This window comes from Stegodyphus dumicola, chromosome 3 (assembly GCF_044657685.1).
Source record: "Stegodyphus dumicola isolate Sdum_Otavi_A_Nest chromosome 3, ASM4465768v1".
Taxonomy (NCBI): domain Eukaryota; kingdom Metazoa; phylum Arthropoda; class Arachnida; order Araneae; family Eresidae; genus Stegodyphus; species Stegodyphus dumicola.
Genome location: NC_140770.1, coordinates 254,583,093 through 254,603,740, shown reverse-complemented (window position 1 = coordinate 254,603,740; position 20,648 = coordinate 254,583,093). Strand labels below are relative to the sequence as shown.

Sequence of the window (20,648 nt, the reverse complement as noted above, 5' to 3'; positions counted from 1 at the left end):
GTATGAAAAAGACCTCATTATGCCACATCGCTACAATTTACGGATTCGTTTAGAGATCTTTAACTTGAATCAAGAATAATTGTTTTTCCTCTTTGTTTTAGAAGTTTAAAGAATGGCGAAGCGATGAGGAAGGGTAGATTTAGAATTTAAAGTAACACGAACAAATAATTTTGAATTCAAAATCTTTTAGTAGACGGATAAGCGAATTTTATTTTCCAAGAAGATAAAAAAACAAACAAACAAAAAATATTCGATCAATATTTCATAACATAAATATGATAAAACGGAACAATCTTGCACTCAGAATCAATCACATTCTGCAAAAATTTACTTTTGCCCACCTTTTGGGGGGAATAGAATAAAAGGGGGAGGGGAAATGAAAAAAAAAATAAAAATATGAAAGCTTTCAAATTTTATATTAAGCCCCATAGGGGCCTTTTTTTAATGTTTTGTGTGTTACCTTTATTTATTAAATACCATGTTCTTCGCACTTAAAGCATAAAATTCAGTTCAACAGCAATGTCGCAAAATAATTTTAAAATGAGCACATCTTTAGAATTTCCGATACACAGTCTCGCGCGCTGGAGATAAAAATGTTTTTTTTTTTTTTTTTCCTACAGTGTTGCAATAGCTCGCTTTGAAATCGTCAAGTTTGTTGATCAAAAACTCATAAATGCTTTACAAAATATGAAATCAATAATAAAAAATTCCAAATTCCAAAGTCAGACTTCTAGGTGCCCATATTCGGGTGGAGAACTACGTTATTCAAAATTCGATAGCTCTAGGTATTGTTGTTTTTCATAATGCGTGAAACATACATAAATTCATGCAGATTCGGTCTTATTTAATTTCTTTATAACGTCTTTTTTGGGGGAAAAAAAACTTTCGCCAAAGACTTTCAAATATAAGTAAAAAATAATTAAACACTTAATTGTTCAAAAAAAAAAATTCGCTTTTGGTATCTGTTGATGCGCAGAGTCAGCTAGTTTACTTTCGCCTTTTTAAGGCAAAACTCGCTCGTATCCGTATTGGGAAAACTACGAAAACTCCCACGCAGTCAACCCATTTGCCGAGGTTCGAACCCTCGACCTAATTACTAATGTTTAGCGTCTTCAACGTTGGTCGGCTGCTGGATTGGCAGTTAATGACAAAAAGAAAGAAAATTTCAGTGTTTGGTCATTTTACATCAAATTTGTGCAAGCTTCTCTGAGCAGAATACTAAACATTCAGTTTAATATTATGGAGAATTTTATAGAGGAATACTAAAGAGTTTCAAAAATAATTTATTCATTCAATTAAGCATATTTTGCACTGAATTAACTATTTTTTTCAATACATACTTACTGATTTTCATCAGCTTATTCGCCTGTGGTCAAAAGCGATACAGGAGTTGCAGAAAATCTCCAGTACTGATGAGTTTTCAGCTCTATCCCATACAGATAATATAACCTGTAAAGAAATAAAATTATCAGATTAGTGAGTATTACAAAAGATGAAAATGATTATCGTTTTAACAAACAAAAAAAAAAAAAAAACTGACGTTTGAAAATTAATTTAACTTATTTTCTTTACTTGCAGTTGCTTCGATATAGCTGAAAATATTGTTGTCGACAATTTTCATTTTTCCCAAAGATTATATTTTATTAGATGGCAATAATAAATATTAAAGGAATGGGGCTTCAAAACAATTTCCCTTTGATAAGTTCTGTTTGAAACGTTAAACTGAGGAGATTAATACCTCATTTTTATTTCTTATTTTATTGTGTAATGCTTTCACACTGTAAAAAAAAACCTCGAAGATTACAGACAAAAGTCTTGTATAGTTACAGAAATGCGAACAATTACGAAGGAAATACCTGTAACGAACACAGAACCAAACGAAACTGTAAACTCTACAGGAGTTTTTCAAGAAGTTTTGCTTGGATTTTGTCCGTAGCGTGTGATCACGTGGCTTAAAACGGCTGAGAGAGAAGAACCAATCAGGAAGAAGGTGGAAAAACAGCGTCTTAGCGGGAGAGTTCAACGATAGTCGCCATGTTAGCCATTATTTTTGCTATAGTGTTTGACGTGGTAAGTTCGAAATAGTGTTTGACGTGTATTTTACTAATTTTATGTAATGTATTTGTTATGTTCTTTACACTATCTATAATTAAATTCTTTTAATGTTTAGCTTATAATTCTAATGCTCCTAAATAAACCTGTGTTAAATTATTGTTAGAGTTCAAATCACAGAGCTTGTGTTCCATTTAGTAAAATAACAACTTTTATTCGTTACATCTGCAGGTGTCTGCAGTTAAACTGCTCATATTTATAAACAGAAACAAATTTGTTAATATGTTAGTTTAAAAACAAATAAGCTTAATATTAATGTTCTTTCTATAGTCTAATAATTCTCATGTTAAATATTTATGTATCTTTTAAAACGTATCGCGTTAGAATATTCATATTTTTCATTTTGTTGACAGATGTAACATTATTATTCCATACATGTTATCATTAATCCCAGCGTGAACTGCTTTAGAATATTTTTCAGAGCATTATTACACTATGTATGTTATTATTAATCTCAACGAAAAAGAAAAAATAAATGTAATATATTTAAAAAATTCGACAAAATAACTTAACATACATTAAAAATGGAATATCATTTCATTAATACATGCGATAAGTTCGCCTTAAAAGATTATATAGTCGGATAGCAATTACATATTTGTAAAAGTATTCAATGTATATTATTTTTTGTGTTAAAGATAGTTTTAATCCAGGACAGTTTTTACCAACTTATAAAGCATCTATTAAGTTACATTATAACCAACATTTACAAAAGGCAATCGAAATGCCGTGACTTTGACATATTTTTAACTATGATGTAACATACTAGGAACATTAAAGAAAAAAAATTCTATTTTTTCCTTTATGCTTGTTGAAAAGTAAAATATTAATAAAATGGTACAACATTCATTCTAGTACTGCAATGCAAATTTACATATAAATTTACTATACATTTTGGTGCAAAGTTCATTATAAAATGCATTTGCTAATATTTAATAGTTATAGCATTCAATATCAAATCATGGAAATATTAGTAATGATACGTCAGTTGCATATATTAATTTCAATACTCAGCTCAATGCCAAATTTCTTCTATATCTGAGATAACATGTATTTTTTGAAAATAATTATTTTGTGTCATCTTTTCATTTAAAAATCTCTTTCAGATATATTTTAATGTGAATTATTTTCAAAATTATCCTCATTAGAATGAATGTTGTTCTCTTTATTATGTTTGAAACTGTTCTACTGCTCCTTTTTGACAAAGAGTATCCATTTGAATTGCAGTTGGTTTTAATTAATCGTTGGTTGTATTTTTAAGAACTACTTGATAAAATTCAACAAATTAGTTCAATCTATGAGTTCATCTGAAAAACCTAAAATTTTTATTCCAATTCTCTCATGTGTGTATATTTCAAGAATGAAAAAGAATTACAAATTCACTATCCAACAATACTGAGTAATATGTTGTTGATATAGCCAAACTTAAAATGACCCATTTTAAAACCAGATTAAATAAATCATCGCGTATTTTCGGTCATCGAATTTCTTTGGCGTTAAAAGTGTCATAGATTTAGTAAATCCAAGGGTCAAGGTAAGCTCAAATATTTTTTTTCATAGTTCATATTTGCGAAGTTATAAATTTTGCTGATGCAAAAGTTAGTAACTTATGCAAACATATGCTTAGAGTATTTGAACTAGTGTTGAAAAATCACTGGAATTTAAAATGTAATTGACAGTATGCCTTAAAGCTTGTTTTGGTAAAAGCATATTTATGGGTGCCCCTTGGCAAAATTTGGCGATTTTTGGCAGTACATGGATACCGAGTTTGTGCAATTCTTTGACCATGTTATTTTGGCTTGTGTAGCGACGATTTGTGTGCCAAAAACTGCCGCTACACGAAGACAGATTGCACATACTCGGTATCCATGTACACATCGACCTATTTTCACTTAAAAAAAAATCTGTGAATTGTACAAACTTGGCATCGCGCACTCCCTTGACTTTATCCATGTACACATCGACCTATTTTCACTTAAAACATCAGAGAATTGCACAAACTTGCGCTCCCTTGATAATACAGGGAGCACCCTTCAATATACTTTTAACTGCTGTTTTTCATAAATTAAAACATTTTAGGCATTTAAGATATCTTCCTGTAAGTTACAACTAAATGAATGACTCTTAAGCATAAAAATTTCAAATTTTTATGCTTAAGAGTAGAAGGAGTTATACACTTTTTAAATAACAGTGTCAGAAAAATATACTTTTTAAAATATGTAAACCATTGTTTGAAGTATAGAAAAACCTTCCTTAGCAACTATACCTCTTTAAGTGATTATGTCAAGTATTCTGGTGATACAAACATTGATATTAATTATCACTGAGAATCATGCTTTGTGAAGTAACCACCTCCATTAAATATCAAAATTGTACAAAATTATGGAAAAGTTATAGAGTGGTTTTACTGTATACTTAAAGTATATCATATCACTGTTAGATATTGATGATGTAAAAGATATTATCTAATCATAAATATTTCAAGCATTAAATAGCTTAGTGTAAGTCAATAAGTTTTCAGATTCTGACTTTGTACCCTGTCTTTCACTATGTAATATTTTTCTAGCAACTGTGTTAAGTACCAGTAAGTAAGTTTGTCTTAAATACCACTTAATGTAATCAGGTATCATCTGTTCTGTCTGTAAAACTTAATCGTAATAAGTGAACAAATGAATATCTGTAAAACTAAAGATGACACTCTATGTAAAAAATACAAGTATTAAAATGTCTATGAGAGGAACATTTAAAATATTAAATCCATGATCAATTTTTGCGACATCTAAGATAGAAAATATCCAAACTGACTAGTTAATTCAGAGGATGAATGCATGTAACATCATTGTTCATGTGTTTGTTAATTGTGTAAGTATTGAAGTTCATGCATTAATTGTTGATAACTATATTATTGGCCTTAAATATATATACTTGCATTTCATTTGTATATTTTGCCAGTGAGCTAAGTATTAAATGCTGTTACATATAAGTTCATATTATGTGGAAAAGTAGTTTTTTTTTAGTAGTAACACTTTCTGAGAATTTTTTAATGTTGATCATCAAGCTTAAAGCATATGGCTGAAATTACCAGCATTAACCATAATTTAATTATTCTCCTGTTTCAGCGTCTCTCAAACTTTTTTCAAATAGAGATTATGTGAATTATCATAATTTGTGAATCACCTTGCTGCTGTTCCCTTCGAAAGCAATTTTTTAGCATATATTACTACTAGTACACTTATATTTTAATATATAATTAAAATCCGTTATATTTCATAATTAAGTCCATTGAAGAAAAGTTATATTTCTAATATTTCAAGATTATTAATGAGAAGGATGATTTGTAATTCTTGCATGGCTCTTCTATATTTGGATATATGATGGTAAGACCACAGTCTTAGTGGATATATGATAGTATATTTGGATATATGGTGGTAAGTACCACAGTTATAGTGCTTTAAATCCATCTTTTACTGCTAAGACTGAGTGGGAAGTCTGTAAGTAGGGTAACTAATAATAAATTTCATAAAATGTCTATCTTACGAGAAAAGGTGATAGATGATTGTCATATGTAACTTTTTAAACTCTGAGATTTTTCAACTAAATTTTTTTGTCTCCTTTGGAAACTTCGGAGGACCATGAGGGCAAGCTGTATGATCCACAGATTGAGAAGTGCTACCTTAATACATTTCAATTTCTAGAGAAATTAATCTTAAAAAAAATCTGATCATTATTAAAACTACTTTACAGATTTATTTTATATTACAAATAAATATAGTAAATATCTAATAAACCTCAAATTATTTTCTGCAAAATGAATTATTTAAATTTGTACTGTTTCTGCTTCAAAAATGGATGATACATGCAATTTATGATTTCATGAAAGGACCAAAAGGAATCTTGTTTGCAATTTAATTATTTAATTTAAAAAAAGATTTAAATCATTTGGAATATGTGCAAGTGCATGCAATTATTATGAAGAGATTCTAAATTAAAATGTCACATAACAAATTTAGAATATGTTATGTACTTCTAACGAATGCGATTTTTTCTTTATTTAGGAGCCATGCTTTGAATCCTAAGAAGAAGAGGACTGCACCTTCACAACTAGTTAATTAAAAATAACAATAATATAAATTTTACCTATTTTTTATTTTATTTTCCTTTTGGATAGTTTTCAAATAAAAATAAACCTATTTTTGTTTCTATATTCTGTGTATTGGAATAAAGAGTCGAAATCCATTGCAATATCCAATATTTTCAAAATATGATATTTTTTGAAATAAAATATATGATTATGGAATATTACGTTAAAATGAAATGGTTCCTTATGTAACCTGTATGTTACACTAAAAGGCTTCATCGAATATTTGTAAAGTAATGAGCAAATACTAAGTTAATATCTTGTGTGAATGAATATTATCTTACAGAATTTTTTATTCCATAAAAATCTATCTAATAATATAATTTTGTTGAATGAAGATTTAAACATTTTTCCCGAAGATTTAAAAAGTCGTTTGAAATAATGATAACAAAAACATTAATCTGAACCATTTAATAAATGAATAGAAAATTTTGAGAACAATTAAATCATCCACAGGAATTTTGAAATAATCATCGTATTTTTGACATCAGTTAAAGAAAGAAAATCTGAGTCATTTTGATTATAGTGATAAATTAGTTCCATTAATAGTAGGATAGAAAATTAAAATTTTAAGGAGCCATTATGCATTATCAATTTTTCATTAAAAAATTTTTAGTTTATTACTACTATCATATCAATTATTAATGCTGAATTCTTTATCTTCAGTTTTTACATTCTTTTCTTAATTTTCTAGGCATAGTAGAGAAAAATATAATTATAGGATCAAGGCATTTCCAAATACATTATATTTTCTTCCTTAAATTTTTAAGATCATTCTATATTCATCATGTATTATAGACACAGTATCAGGGGATTCTGTTCAATTTTTCAGTTAGAATTTGGGACAAAGTTGTGAAGTCATACCTACATTAAATGCTTGAATTGATTATTTGAAATATGACAAAGCAAGAGAGGGCCATCTGTCCAAGGAAAGGAATATTTTAAGGAAAACTTCATGTTACACAAACATTTACACAGGCAGCCCATTCTCTAGGATTTAAATCTAGAGCCAAATGCTAGTGTTCAGCTTACTGTCTGGCTGCCTGTAGGCAATAAATGTTTTAGTAGAAGGAATACTTGAAAAATTAAATTTAGGACTAACTAATTCTTCAATTTTGTATTCAATGAGAAGAATGTAATTTATTAATAAAGTTTTAAATCTGGGAAAATACCTGTACAACTGTCCGATTAATTAATCTATTATTTCAATTAATGGTCAGTAGCAGAAGAGATTAGAAAGCATTTATGCCTAAAAGAATTATATGTTGTAATTAAAATGAATAATGCAATTAAGCATGAAAATAATTTTGTATAACTTGTGATAACTGAATTTAAGTTCATTGTTGAGTTACATAAGTAATTTTTTTTAGAATTTGAAAAAAATATTTAGAATTGTTTATTGAAACAATTTCATTAAAATATTTTTTTACTGTAATCATATCCAATTGCAGTCTCTTTAGATTACACTGTTGGGTATAAGGAGAATGATTTGGTTTAGTTTACTTAAGTATGGCAAAACACACTAGGACTATCTGCCTAAGTGGAGAAATGCCTTTGTGGAGGACTTTCGAAGGGAAACTGACTTATATACATGTTACACATGGAGAAAACCATGAAAATACCCATACAACCAGCCCATTCGCGGGATTTGAACCTCGGACCGAACTACCAGTGTTCAGTGGGGGAATTCTAGAACATTACTAATTTATTGCCAAAAAACCATTAAGTCTAATACACAAGTTTTTTTTCCAGCTATTTCGTGATGCATATGTAACTTTGAGATGTCTTAAAATTCAATAAAGGAAAGTAATGCAGATGTAAGAAAAACATAAAATTTGAGCTTCTTTTTAACATTGGAAATATTTTGAAAGAAAATGTTGTATATCTTTTAGAAAATCTAAGGTATTTTTCCTTTAAAAAAAAAAAAAAAAAAAAAAAAAAAAAAACTTAATATTTAAAGTTACATAACTTCCCTTTCCCCACAAATAAATAAATGCAGCATATTTTGTTACAAGCAGTAGCTGTAGACATTTCACATAAAACATATGTTCTACATGTGTAATTATTTACAGTAATATTACAATCAAAATATTTAATATTTAGGAATACATCATTTTTGTATTTTGTATAAGACAAATATGTTCTATATGCATAATTATTTGGAAGAACTTTTAAGTAAATTATCTGCAACTTTTACATATATATCCTTTAAAATTTCACATGAAAATACATGTTCTTACATAATCACTTGCAATAACCTTACAAGCAGAACACTAGTAATCTACAAATATTCCCTTTAGTAATTCACATTCAAAAATTACGATCTACTTACACTATTATTTCCTGTAATCTTTACAGATGTTTACATTGGTAAATCACATATGAAAAACATGTTATACTTACACTATAATTTCCTGTAACATTACAGATCAAAGATCTGTAACCTTTACAGGCATATGCTTCGGTAATCAACATACAAAAACTTTGTTATGCCTACAGAATAACTTCCTGTAACATTACATGTCAAACATCTGTAACCATTACAGGTATAATCTCTGTAAAGTTACTAAGAAAATTCCTGTTTTGATTACTCAAATAATCCATGGCATCCCAGTTTCCAGGACTTTTCTTAGTAACTTTACAGATTTTTTTTTACAGTGCAGTATAGTATCAGTATTTGTAATTTTTACTTGCACAACCTTTGGGTACGACTATCTTCGTGAAATAAAATGGTTAGGACCTTCATAGAAAAGAAATTGTAAACTTTGATTTACGCTCCTAGTATAACTCTTCTTTTAATAATTTTATCATTTTTGAACCTGCAGCAATTGCGTAGATTCGTCTCTTAGTTTTTTTAAGCTTTGTTTTAAGAAATTCTTTTAAGAAATCTTTTTCAACTATCTTTTGAGCTTTTGCTATATTATATATATATCGTATATGTTATATACGATATGCGTATATGTTACATACCCAATCTTTTAATAATCGATTCTCTAGCACATATGTAGTATAAGGGTGTTTCATAAAATGTAAATATTTTGCAGATTTTGCTTACTCCCCGAATTTTAATGATGTAAAAGATATCTATGCGAAATTTCAAGAAAACTGGATAATATTTAAAAGTTTCAAAGTTTGATTTGGTTTGTGAAAGTAGGCAAAAAATACGATTTTTCAATGTTAATTACTTTTATTAGGAAAACCAGAAATCACGAAAGTAGTGTGATAGGCAAAGCATGTGTTATATTAAACAAATTTGAAAGAGGCAATCCCTTCTTTCGTTTGTTTGACGAATGACGAATACTTTTACGTGATATTCGAATACCCTCAAGAAGATTTTTTTTCGGGGGGTCCATCCCTGACAGATTCGTTAAATTTTTTTATCAGAGTAATTCCTCTTTTCGCGGCATCATTGACCATCTAAAGAGCGTCCGCATGGCTTCTTAGAGAATCAGTGCACTATATCACGTTATGATCCCAAAAAATCCAAAGAACGTCTTTGTTTTATTAGTAACTACTCGGCCATTCTTCTTTTTTAAATGTACCGTAAAAATGCCTAAAGGAACACCAAACATTAAATTTAAAACCTGCAACAGAATTTTACTCTCGCACAACAAACAACTTTATAAAAAAAATCAATAAAAATGTATCACATATTAAAAAAATACAATGAAATAAGCAATATCCCTTACAAATATTAATTATCCTAATAAATAAATTAACCAACTTCCCGTTACAAAATTCTAAGAATTAAAATGGTATAAAGGAAGTTAAGAACTTTGTTTCCTAAGAAAAATTAAGCAAAACTTTTTATACAATTAAAATTATATATAATTAAAACATAATATAAAAAAATACAATGGAATAAGCAATGAATCTCATATTTTCAAGAGAAAACAGTTAGCAGTCCAGTATCCAAAGCAATGAATGAAAAACTGTTGCCAAAACCACATTTCTAAAAGAATGAAACTATCCTCAGAAAGCAATAACCGATCAAAATTGCGCTTTGCGGGTGACTTAATTCAAAATATACAAATCTATTTGCCATTAGCTAATAAAGAGAGAGAGAGGGAAAAAAAAAGGAAATTCTTTCTGTTGTGCCTCTCGAGACACATGCGCGTCAGAATAAGAAGATTGCTATGTGCGTGTTGCGTGTATAATTAATAATATTTTATGTCATTTTCAACAGTCAGCAGTCCAGTACACAAAGCATTGAATGAAAAGCTGTTGCTAAAACCACATTTCTAAAAGAATGAAACTATTCAGAATGATGCGATTTCATCAAAAAAGATAAAATAAAAAAGAAATATGATTGGAATTTTGAAAAAATCGTTTCGAGGTGCACTGGCCCTTGTCTAGATGCACATATATACCAAATTTAGTAGCCTTGGCTCTATTAGCTCACTTTTTAGTCATATTTTCCTTATCAACCTTATAACGTATTTCTCCGCATTCATGCCTTCGTAGTGTAGTGATCTCCATGCTGGGCGCGTATTCCGGAGGTCCATGGTTCGATTCCTGGCGAAGGCATTACTCATTTTTCCTCTTTCCTGCTTTAAAAAATACCAAATGTCTGTACAGTGGGGCCCGAACTCTTCACATCCAGGATTTGGCGATTGAGTTCCATAAAAACTCCAGTCGCCTTTTAAAAGAGGGAGTATATAACGCATTTCTCCCGCCTTCTTAGCATGCCTTCGTAGTATAGTGGTCTGCACGTTGGGCACGTATTCCAGAGGCCCGTGGTTCGATTCTCGGCGAGGGCGTTGCTCATTTTTCACATCTGTTGCTTCCAAAATACCTAATGTCTCTACAACCTGAGTAATACGTTTTATAAGCCAAGCCTACATTTGTTTCTGTCAGATACTGAAGGTGTCTCACAGCAACTGTGAGAAAACCTTCTTTTTTTTTTTTTTACATCTGTATTTAGGTAAATGCTCAGAAGCTGTAACATATGCAATTCATTCTTTGCAGCTCATCAATTTAAAATTGCCTCCTACCAAAAATGAACATACACGAGGTTCACAATGTGTACAACCTGTTTCGTTCTTTTCTATATGTATTATATATGTCCAAGAAGTTCCGAGTTTGAATTAATGAAAACTAGATAACGCTTAAAATGAAGGTTTTAATGCTTCATGTGTTGTGCATAGTCTCCCTCCTTCCACTTGAGTACAATGCATAGAACGTTCATATAACCGTATAAAACTGTAAAAAGAAAGGTCCTTGTTTGGGATGTTCTTCAACTTGCGCGTCACTTTGGATGTCGGTTATGTCATAGCGTTGACCCTTCATGCGAAGTTTGAATTTCGAACATGAAAAACAGTTACTTGGTATCAAGTCGGGAGATCATGGAAGGTGAAGACCAATTTAAGAACTGGTCCGTGTCCGACAACTCAACAGATCAGCGGGTGCATTGTTGTGCAGCTGGAAGAAATCCCTTTTATTCCTTCATTCCGGACGAACCCGCTGTATCCCCTTGGACAACCGATTTATGACACTCAGGAATTGCATTCCCAGTCTTAACCCAGTTATATATAGTATATATAACATTTATATATGCACTATAATATTTGCAAATAATTTAAATTTTCTTAAAATAGAACATATTCAATGTTACAACTTCGAAAACCTTTATACCACTTTACCTTAAGAAGAAATTCATAGTAGCCTCCTTACTTTCCTCATTTTATTTCCGCAGATTCTTACAATAGTTTCTCTAGAAGAATGGAAACTTTTTCTCAAAAGTGTACTTTTTAACAATTATGTGCAGTTTGATAACACAATCTTTAAGCAAGTACAGGGAATACCAATGTGCGGAAACTGCTCAACTGCATTCTGTGTGCTATTCTCCTTTTCCAGCAAGAATTTAAATTTGTACATTCACTTAATCTTGAAGAACGAAAGTATTACCAACACATCTTTCGATATATTGATGATGTTATTGCCTTTAACAACTTTAACAAACTAGAAAATGCAAATATTTACCCTTTTTGCCTCAAACTTAATGCCACTAATGCTAATCAAAATGATACTGTTTACCTAGATCTTCAAATTCTTAATTACAATCTTATTAAAATATTTGACAAACGCAGAGACTTCAATTTTCATACACTAAAACTTACTAACTGGTATTCTAAAATTTATAAAAAAATCATTACCAATATAATTAATATATTACTATTATATCAGGTTATATTCTGACGTTGAAAAAAGAAACAAAAAAAAAAAAAAAAAAAAAAAAAAAAAAACAAGCGATTGCATATGACGTCTTTGTATGTCGAACATTTTTCGTTAATGTCAGCATTTTAAAGCTGTTGGCAACTTTTTTTTTTTTTTTTTTTTTTTTTTTTCAGATTAAGATAATTGACAAGGTATGTTATTGCCACGTTAACTCTTTTATTGATATTGAGAAAAAGTTGTTATATTGCATTAAATTTAAATCATGACGTCATACGTATACGCATTAACCTGAGGAATCCAAAAATTGTGAATCCTGCTTTGGCAGCGAAAAACTTATTTGCAAATTGGTTGCTGCTTGGAATGAATTAAATGATTTCATTCATACTGAAAGGTTTTTAATGCACTTTCTTTTGAATTGTACACAGAACTCTTAAATTTTGCTTTCGTCACAGCTAGCATCTTGTATACAGTACAGTAAATCAACAGTTTATTTTATTTTCAGTTTTTCAATACATAGAACTTATAAATGCTGCTTTGGCCATAACCCGCTAGTTTTTAATAAATTTAAATTTTCTGGATTTTTAAAAATTTTTGGAATTACTGTATGTAAGAGAAACCTAAATCAAAATAGGATAAGAAGTAAATCGTTTTATTAGTATCTAACTTATACAAAGTTGCCACATAAAATTAAAATCAAATGATTTTTAGTAATGGTGTTAAATGTGGCATAATACAAAGCTTAAGAAAGTACCATTTTGCATGCTCATCTTTTCCTTATTTTTAAATTCATCATTTTTATATCCGGCACATTCGACCTAATTTTTTTTGTGGTAAAAGTGCGCGTTATACTCCGGAATATACGGAATTTCAAATATTTCCTGAAATGTTGCAATGCTTTGCGATTTGCAGCCAATCCCCCCCCTCCATTTTTTAAAAACTTACGGAGACACTTTATTTGCAAAGGATCAAACCGAGAGATAACAGAAATAAGAAAATTCTTCCCAACTATATTCTAGATCATCTGATGTTAAATAAAAATGAATAAAAACGAATAAAATGAAATAAAAAATGAATAAAATATCCATTGAGACGAAAAAATGAATAAAATATCCATTGAGACCCCTATCGAACGCAATTTAACGATGCTCTTGCGTGACATCTGTACGTAAGGACAGAATAAAGGTCTCTTTTTCTCTAAACGAATTATAAAACTGATTTGAAATGGATTCAGAAGAGATTATTTCGTGGTGTATACGTATTTATGTATGCATCTCGCATTAACTCAAAAACGAGTAGCCTCAGAACGTTGAAAATTTGTATATAAGACTGCTATAACATGTAGTTGTGCTCCTCCCTATTTCGTTGAAATCAGCCGCACCAAAAGTATATAAATATATATATATATATATATATATATATATATATATAGCCACTCTGTTACTCGGCTCAGTGAGCTCAGTTTCGTTATTCTTATATATTGTGTGCAACTGTAGAAATGCAAACTGTGCATTTCTTGCTCTAAAAATTATTGAATTATGTTGTTTTTATCTTCTGTTTAAGGTTTTCATGCCTTTAGTCAACCTGCATGTTATAGTTGTAGAATTCTCAAAGTATTTTAAGTGCGGCTAAGCTTAATTTTTTTTATTTTATTTTATTTTTTTTTAACAATAGCAGCCATATTCGTTTACATTTGAAATTTAGCAGAACAGTGAATTTGTTACCAACCTAGAGAAACTAAGCTTCGCAACAACAAAGTAACGTTTTCTTTTATTATTGCGAATTAAATCACGTTTAATCAATTCTGGAATTAAAATTTAAGTTATTAAATTATCCCATATATTGACTGAGCATAGCGTACACAACAAATAAAGTCAGGTTCCACGCCTTCAGCATCTTATTGCGGAGCCAGATCAAATAAACGTTTAGTTTTGAGTACCGAAAAATCTGCCTTCTTGCCAGCTGCTGGAATTGCTTATTTTTGCTTAGAAACTGTAATTTTGATTGTGAAATTTTTTTAAAAATTGTTTTAACTGTATTTGGTGTTTATCTTTCAATTTTTAATATAGATATTTTGAGTTTTTATGTATTGTCTTGTCGCCTTGTCTCGAAGAGATAACTGAATTATTAAAATAAAAAAACATACCTCTAATGAAATTCGAGGAAATAAGTTTAAATGAAATGCAGGACAAAATGCGTATAATTTAATATTCCATACAAGGAAGTCATGTGGTGAACACATCAGACTTTTATTTTTGTTGTTTTACCAGAAAATGTTTTCATGCAAACATGTTTAAAGAAAGGGGAGTTGCATTTTCTTTGCTTCGGCTAAAAATCTATGAAAAACAAAAGTTATTATTCATTAGGCCAGTCATGAGTAACAGCAACAACACTATATTAGTTTGTTTATTTACAGTTCGAAATTTAAAAATATCATTTTTCTTTAATCACTCTTCTTAGCCATTCTTAGTCAGCCATTTTTACTCAACAAGCAACACATTGTTCACTGAAGTCTTATAACAGGATTTATTTTCTTAATCTTTACTCTTTTAAAGGCAACGCAACTTTTGGGACTCAATTTACGGCCTAAAAAAATTTTAGTAAATTTGCCGAATAAAAGACTTAAATGAAAAAGGGGCAGCGTTAAGAGTTTAATAATGGATAAAGGACAACTTTGGAAGATATTTCTGAAAACAGACTAAGCTAGAGATAAGATTTGTTTCTATATTTAAAGTACTTAAAAGACGGCTTTTAACTCGAGAGGACTACTTAAAAAAGGCGGTGAGTTTAAACACCAAGAAACTGAACTCACTTTTTGAGATAAGGCAGAAATGAGCATCTACCAAGAAACTACTGAATGATACCTTCACGTTATTCCCCCCCCCCCGCAAGCATAGCTAGTTCGTAAAAACCTTACACTTTAACAGCATATTGAACAAGCGAGAATAAGATAATAAACCCAGAAAGCAGATATTGACATTAGCTGTAGTAATATATATTTGTCTATGTTTGACGAAAACAAATCAGTTCATGATCACGAAAATAAAGTGTACATTTTCAGATTTTAGTGTGGTCACAATCTATAAGCAGGGTTCTAGATTATTAATATTATGATTTAAACCCAAATAAAAACAAAAGTATCAGTACAAATCACAGCTCTTATTTCCAAACCCGTTGGTTGTAAACACACACATACACATATATATCCAATTACAAAAATGTTTTAAATAACGCAGACATTCCTGTTCTGGAGTTTTTATTTTAAACAAAATCTGATGAGGACGCCACCTGACTTCCTTGTACGGCCTATTAAATTATACACATTTTTACTGCATTTCATTTAAACTTATTTTCTCGAATTTCATTAGAGATACATTTCCCATTCAATACATTCAGTTCTTACTTTACGGCAAAGAAAAAATGCATAAAATTTCAAAATATTTTCATTCAAAATTGTAAAATAATAATTAAAAAAAAACATAAAACACCAAATACAGTTAAAACTACAATTAAAATTAGAGTTCCTACACAAAAGCCACCAATTCGGCCAGCAGGCAAGAAGGCAGATTTTTCGGTGCACAAAACTGAAAGTTTATTTTTGGTCCCTATCGGCAGAAAGACATTAAAGGTGCAGAAGCTGGCTTAATTCACTATTTTGCTGAGTTTCAAATGTAAACAAATGTCCGTTAGTTAGGCTTAACTCAGCAATTAAACTTTTGAATTGTTGATAATTCTACAGCAGTTGCATGCAGATTAACTAAAAGTATAAAAACATTAACCGGAATATAAAAACCACATAATTCAATCACTTTTAAAGAAAAATCTGTGCGATTTATCAACATATAAGAATAAAAAACTGAGCTTACGAAACGTCGTAACAGAGTGAGAATATATATATTTATACACGATTAGTATAGCCAATTGTAACGAGACTAGGAGCTGCACAACTACGTCGTAGCAATCCCATACACAAAATTTCAATGACCTACGGCTACTGGTTCTTGAGTTATGCGAGATACATACAAGTGTACGCACAGATGCCAAGGAAAAAAAATCTCCTCTGAATCTATTTTATACTCCTTTTTAGGCAAAAACAGTCCTTTATTCTGTCGCACCTACAGATGTCACGTAAGAACATCGTTCAAATGGAGTTGGAATGGATATTTTCTTTGAAGTATGATACAGGACGTTTCTCTCGATTACAATACTTCCTTTACTTCGTAGAAGAAAGTAAAATCTTTAGTAATAAGCTTTTTAAGATGTTGGATTACAATCTGCAATTTTATTATTTTTGTTATTATGATTACTAAAATTTCCATGCACTCATAAGAAGTATTAATTCTCATCTTTGTTAAACGCAACGTGGTCTTGCAGAACAATAATATTAAAATATAATAATAATAATACAAAAAATCTGAAAGCTTTGAGATTTTATATTACGCCCAAAGGGCCATTTTTTAACGTCTTATGTGTTACCTTCATTTATTAAATGTCATGTTTCTCGCACTTAAACCATAAAATTCAGTTCAACATCAATATCGCAAAATAATTTAAAAATAAGCATAGCTTTAGAATTTTCGATACACAGTGTCGCACTCTGGAGATAAAATATATAAATAAATATACATTTTATATCGCCGAAGAGAAATTTTTGAATATTTTTGAATTTCGCCGTAAATTTAACCGTTTGATTCTGTTGCTCTCTCTCTCTCTCTCTCTCCCCCCCTCTTTTTTTTTTTTTTTTTTTTTTTTTTTTAGAATTAGCATATATTCTCCTCCTCCTCGAAATCTGTTCCAGACACTCCATCGTTGAAATCCATTGAATCTCGGAAGCTATAAACGCCTGTAGTTAATTTTATTGTAGAGTCATTAGAGTTTTTGGTGCTCTCGCCGGAATTCGAATCCTGGAACTGTCGAATACACGTAGAGAATGCTTGCAATTACACCACGAATGTACGCGGAAAGCAGGTAGAAAATACCTATACCATTTTTAGCTTTTGTTATGTTACTTTACCAGGTTATTTATCATTCACTTAGATTGGAAAGAATGACTATTTAATGAAGTACAAAATCTATAATTGATTACTTAAAATTAAAACGGCACATTACATAACTACTTGAACGATCTGAGAGCAGTGTACGCGTTTCTTAAAAGTTATATATTTGTTAAATTTTAAACAATCTCTCTATTTAAACTCGAAAGAAAATTTAATTCGAAAGATAGAGGTGACTTAAGACTTTAAACTCGAAAGTAAATTTAAATCTTACATTTTTACTACAGTTACTTGCAGTACACTAGCACGTGGAAGATAAAAATATTTTATTTCGGGTGTGGCAACATATATCTTTTAAATCTCTGAGTTTGTTGATTAAATTCGACAGATAAATACCTTACGTTTTGCGAAATGGCAACACTGAGAGTTTGCAAACCAAAATATCTTTCATTTCGCACAAAACAAGAAATAAATCAAAAACATCTTCGATATTCAAAAATTCGGCGTTGCAGGCGCACAGGTTCGGGTGGAGGACTAGAATCTGTTCAAAATTTGGTGGCTCTAGCTGCCGATTTTTGTGCAATACGAGGAACTTGCATACAGCTTCTTGAATAAAGATTAAGCTTTTAGGGGGAATTTAAAATGGCACATTTTTTAAATTCTAAATTTTAAATCAAAAAATTCAGTAAGAAATTCAGATTTCACGGGCTGCGTATCAAATTTCAGAGTTATTATAATTTAAGTTCGAATACAGTACAAAGTCCGTAATCCGGATGTCCATTATCCGGAATGATCTATAATCCGGACCTAAAAGCCACGAACTTTTTTTGTATGCTTTACGCATGCGCGTAAGGAATGCGCGCGCATACATTACGCGCATTACGCATACGATACGCGCGTTGAAAGAAATGTTTAATAAAGTAAAGAAATAAATATTAAGCTTTTTTTTTTTTTTTTTTTTTTTTTTGTAAAATTTGATACTCTTTAGATCATAATTGCTCTTTATTTCACAAATTACGGTTTCATATTCTTATTGCATAATTTCTGCATGCTATCTTGCCAGATTTAAATTGATGATCTATAATACGGAAAAACCCCTAATCCGGAATCGCCGAAGTCCCGACGAGTCCGGATTACGGACTTTGTACTGTATTTGAAAGAAGTATTAATGTTCAATAAAAATAAAATATTTAAGCTGAGAGACGTGCACCAGTTTAAACTTCGTTATTCTCCTGTCGGCTTTAGAAGAAAACTGCGAACTGTCGTTATCAAACTTGGATGAGATAAGATGAGAAGAGGCACCTAAGGCCTTTGTTACCACAAGATATTCTATAATTGACAAAGATTAAGCTATCTGTCTTACCTATCTTACTGTTTGAGCTCCAATCAACAACCATTCCAATCAAAAGTTCGCATGGAATTCTCTCTGAATTCCAATAAAAGGATCTCATAGAGCGAAAACGAAAAGCCTCACATTAGTCATATTTAGTTGTCTGTAATGTATTAACAATCAAGTCACGGTGGGCAATGTTCAAAATGGTGACACCTATTTGAAGGTAGGGGGGATTAAGTATTCGTGTTTCTATTTTGTTGGAGAAAGAAAACATTCGGGGTTGAGAATCTGATTTAAGAATGATGATCTGTTCATCAAATTCTCGCATAATTTGAAACAAAATATTGTTATTAATAATATTCTACACAAAGTGGAGGTTAAAAACTGAAAATTTTATTGGTGGTGTTAAGGCAACAAGAAAATTTGTTTGAGGGGTGTTGGAACCCAAAAATCTTCAAAAAATGATTCGGATTTTTGCATTTTCAAATTCTCTACACTTTTATCTTTCTAAAAATACCATTATTTAATCTCTATGAATCTTAGAACTGTAAAAAAAATCTAGTTTTAATTTGACATCGAATGCTTTGATAAATAAGGATTTTTACATATAAACGCGTTTTTCTCCAAACGTGATTTTTTTATACTCGATGTACCTTTTCTCAGGAACTACTGCTCACAGGTATCTAAAATTTTTACGGCTTATTTATTATTCTTCCTAATATTTACTGAAATGAGCTTTTTGTGATAAACTAAGGAAAAAATTAACTTTTTTTTTTTTTTTTTTTTGTGTGTGTGTGTGTGTGTGTGTGTGTTAGAAAAGCGCTAAATTCTACTATGCAAAACAAAAAACAACTAAATATTCTGTAAATTACTCTAAAATTCAAAATGTTTCAAAAGCTCATTTTAGTATAATCTGATAGGTATACTTTAATCACACAAAAAATTTCAAGCGTGTATATACAGCAGATTTTGAGGAAAGGTACATCGAAAATCGGTTGCTGATACTCCTTAAAGAAATCGGTTACTGATACTCCTTAAAGAAATCGGTTGCTGATACTTCTTAAATCGGTTGCTGATACTCTTTAAAGAAAATCGGTTGCTGATACTCTTTAAAGAAAATCGGTTGCTGATACTCTTTAAAGAAAATCGGTTGCTGATACTCTTTAAAGAAAATCGGTTGCTGATACTCCTTAAAGAAATGAAAAAGCAAAAAGAAAAGTCACTTAGATTAATTTATATTACTCGAAATAGACCTTTCTGCATAAGTTCAAATACTGACACATCCAAATAACGAAAGAAACTAACCTAGGAGGCCTGCGTATGGTATAACAATACCAGCGGATGTCACAGTTCTTTGGATCTCTTCAATATAAAAAAAAGCTTTCCTTTGAGAGGATGTTCCAATTTCAGAAAGACAAGGTAACTATAGTTTTTTACTTGTGCGCTTTAAAATCATTTAAACGCCTTCTCCTCATTTACGATCGTAACGTGTGTCGTCATCTCCGAGCAGAAGGAATTAGGAGGTTTTAGCAAATTAGAGGATTTTTTTTTTATAGTATTTCTTATTATTGTTATGAGACATGGTTTGGGGAAAAGAAATGGTCTTGAAATGCATATTCTAAAGTGTTTACACAATGGTTTAAATTTAGAAAATAGGACTAGGATCAAGTACATGATTTAAATTGTTGTAACATGCTTTTTCGTGTAATGGAAAGCATTTGAAACAGTGATTTTTCTTTAACTGATATAAAACGCAGCATTTAAAATTGACTGATAATAAATGACTTTTCAAAATTCAGTGCAGTTTTGAACTGTTAATTTCACGTCTTTTTTAAAGAAAATCTCATTATCCATTTGCCGCTCTGTATTTTGTTCTGAGAGGATGTTCTTGTTTCTA

General features: G+C 30.3%; 1 protein-coding gene across 1 annotated transcript in view; it reads right to left on the bottom strand.

Moving 5' to 3' along the window:
* The window catches only part of LOC118199512 (uncharacterized), a 497,225-nt gene that overhangs the window by 370,949 nt on the left and 105,628 nt on the right, over positions 1-20,648 (bottom strand). The window contains exon 2 of the mRNA XM_085814058.1: positions 1,345-1,449. The gene's annotated coding sequence lies outside the window, so the exon portion shown is untranslated. The remainder of the gene's footprint in view (positions 1-1,344; positions 1,450-20,648) is intronic.